At 40.1% G+C, this 3,498-nt stretch overlaps 1 pseudogene; it reads left to right on the top strand.

The window, feature by feature from the left end:
• The first annotated feature begins 2,662 nt into the window (after window positions 1–2,662).
• Window positions 2,663–3,202, top strand: LOC114031424 (annotated as a pseudogene).
• Window positions 3,203–3,498: the final 296 nt, after the last annotated feature.

The following is a 3,498-nucleotide window of genomic DNA, read 5'->3' as shown; positions in this document are numbered from 1 at the left end:
GGGGAGGAGACATGGAAAATATAAACACAGCCAAAAACTGCAGTGAAAGGGGTTACATAACAAAATAGAAATTGTAAAGAAGTAGGAACCCAAAATGACTATCCTTAGAAGCTTAAATGACATGAAGAATACAGAGATCTAAATAAATGTAATGATGAATCAAAGAATAAAAGCCTAGAATACATAGAAAGGAAAGAGAATTAATGAGAATGACAGAAAGAAATATTTTTTAATAAAAAAGGCACAGAAAATGAAATTTAAAAAATGAATGAACAAAAGAAGTTAAAGGGGGAAAAAAGGAGGGTTTTACTTGATTACTTAACTCAGAGGGGAAAAAAGAGGCAAAGAATTAAAAAACTAGATCTAGGCCCGATGAATATAGTGATGAGCCTGGAGTCAGGAAGACCTGAGGTTGATGTGGCTTAAGATAGTTATTAGATGTGTGAACCTGGGTAAGTCATTTAACTTCTGTTTGCTTCAGCATCTTCAGCTGTAAAATGGGAATATTAATAGCACCTACCTCCCAGAGTTATTATGAGGACCAAGTGAGATAATGTATGTGAAGTGCTTAGCATAGTGCCTGCCACATAGTAGGAGCTATATAAATGCTTATTCTTTTCTCTCTCTCTTTCCCTTCCCCTTGCTGTACTTTGGGTAGAAAGAGGTGCCCTCTCAGAGCCAAAGAAAGAGCCAGGCTCAGCAAGATAGAAAAAGAAATTAATATACAAAACACACTTCCAAAACTAGGAAAAGGGGCAACAAATGGGAGGAAAGTTAAGAATGAAGGGAATAGAACTGGTGGGAATAGGGTCGCGTTAAAGTAGATTAAACTAAAATAAGGAGATCAAGCACTATATTTAAAGAAAAAGAGGGAAGAATCCTAACTCAGAAAAAAAAATAATGCTAGACACAAACTAAGGAACATATAATCTAACTTCCATAACTTTAAATGCAAATGGATTAAACAATCCAATAAAATGAAAAGTTTGTGACAAACTGGATAAGAAAACAAAAACACACAATCTGTTGCTTACAAGATATAATCCTAAAAATAAAGACATATATAAAATAAAAATGAGGGGCTGTACAGTTTTTACTATATGTGTAAGAGGGAGAATAAACTATGGGGCTTACAGCAGAAACTAGAAGTACCTGACACTACTCAGACATAGGCAGGTTGGAAATCATCTGCCTCAAACCCTTCATTTGATAAAAGGGAGAACTGAGGCCCAGAGACATGAAGAGACTTGTTCAAGGTCACATGGTGCTGTCAGGCCATGGTGACAGATAATGATTGTGCTCCTGAGGCCCCCTTGTGGTCTAGGCAATGGTTCTTTCACTAGCATGGCCCCTTGTCTTACATATCTAGTCAGAGAACATGAAGAAATTGACCAAGAAAAGCAAGATAACTAGATGGTAATTTATTCTGGGAAACACAAGCTTACAAAAGAATTAGCAGAGAAACTGGGTTTGAGGTGTTTTCCTAAAGCTGATAGAAGTAACATAGAGAAAATCCCAAGAGATGAAACAATTTTGAATCCAGAGTCCTGTAGCATTTGAAGTCTAGAGAAGTTTTATGATGATCCCAAATGTAAAAATGGAAATTCTTACTGCCTGTAATCTTGATTGTATACTAGCTGCCTTTAGTATTATGATACTCTGGAGCACCTACTACACATAATACACACTATTGTTTTGGAATGCTCCATCTACAGTGACTTTGTGTTCTTGAAAGCAATGTTTAAACAAGAATTCATCTAAATGCAGTTATGTGGAATACTACAATGAAATCAAGGGTCTCACTCGCTCTAAATATTTCTCCTCAGCTGTTGATATGCCTATTCTAGAGATACTGAAGAATATTCAGAAAAAAAAGGAAATCTGAATGGAAGGATCATAGCTGTCTATTTATTTATAGGACATTGAAAATGCCCATAAGAAAACTTTCCTTCCAGAAATGTGTGAAAAGTATGAAGTTTTACATTATAGTGCAAAGGAAGCTCAGGATGTGGAAAAGGTTTTACAAGATTTTGAATACAAAAAGGTTGAGAGGAGAACATAGCTGGAGCAAAGAGATAGCTTTCCATCACTTGAGTATCATTTTAGTTCAAGACAAATTCAATGTAGTTAGTTTCACAACAATTTCCGTCTACCTCTGAAAAATCACAGTTGAAGTTCACCAAGGTGATCATATCTATCATGAGTTCAGTAAGATGAAAGAAGGGAAATATTGACATGGTAACAAGTGAATCTTACAGAAATAAAGTCTTTCTCCCTTAGAAGATATGAGGTGATATAGCTATGGGACCCTCATAACGAAAGAACTAATCACCTAGAAATTTAACTTCAAATTATATTATAGGAGAAATGGCTTCATAAAGAGAAGTATTGCTCTATAGCATACCAAGTGAACACAACTGAAAGAGGCTAACATATTTCTCTTAGGATCCATAAGAATTATCATCAAAAAATAATCCTGATGGAGCAGTTGCAGGACCACGAAGTGGGAAGGAAGGAAGAGGAGGGACAGAGGGACCTGAGGAATGGAGGTCCTGTGAGCCTGAAGAGGGAGATGCCACCAACACTGCTGCAGAGACTGGAACCCTCGGACCGGGTCCAGTCATCTTCCATCCCCTCTCCTCTCCTCTTGATCCCCAGAACCATGGGTAGCTTGAGGCAGTGCTTCCAGAGGTTCCTGGAGCAAAAAAAACATTGTCACCAATATCCTAGGGAAGCTGGAGGAGGTCTCCAGTGTCAAAAAAGTACTAGTTAGCTACAGTTTCCATTGCCTTCCTGGCCCTCTATCTCATATTTGGCTATAGTGGCTCCCTGCTCTGCAATCTCATCAGATTCATCTATCCAGCATATGCCTCCATCAAGTCCATTGAAATCCCCAACAAAGAAGCTGATACCATCTGGCTAACCTACTGGCCTGGCTGAGTTTTTCTCTGACATATTCCTTTTCTGGTTCCTCTTCCATTATGCAGGGAAGTGTGCCTTCTTGCTATGGTGCATGCTTTCAGTGGCCTATAATGGATCCCAGATCCTGTATCATTGCCTGATCTTCCCCATCTTCCTAAGGCACCAGACTTCCATGGACAGCATGGTGACTGACCTGAGTGGAAGAGCTCTGAACACAGCAACCAGTTTGACCCAGGAAGCAACCAAGGCAGGCATGATTCACCTCCAGAAGAATAAGTGAAGAGAGCACTACTGAGCCAGAGGCTTCAAATGACTGGACACCCTCCTCCCAGCCCCCTCTGCATCAAGGGATCCTGGCCCATGTCTAAGCAGCTGACCCCTACCAGCTATTTGTCTCCAACCAACTCCACCCTCTTGGGCTTTAGGGCATTAGAGAAGTCTCCCCAGGCTGGGAGGGGAGATGGGCATGGGTGGGGGGAACCTCTGCCCATTGAAGTTCTACCAGCACTTGCTAAGGGCCCTGCTGGTGCTCAGACTGTTCTAAGTATACCATTAACCATCTGCTTCTGGCCCCTT

Source organism: Vombatus ursinus, unplaced genomic scaffold (assembly GCF_900497805.2).
Source record: "Vombatus ursinus unplaced genomic scaffold, bare-nosed wombat genome assembly UNPS02015175.1, whole genome shotgun sequence".
NCBI classification, from domain to species: domain Eukaryota; kingdom Metazoa; phylum Chordata; class Mammalia; order Diprotodontia; family Vombatidae; genus Vombatus; species Vombatus ursinus.
The sequence above is the reverse complement of the archived record's forward strand: the minus strand, read 5'-3'. Positions and strand labels throughout refer to the sequence as shown.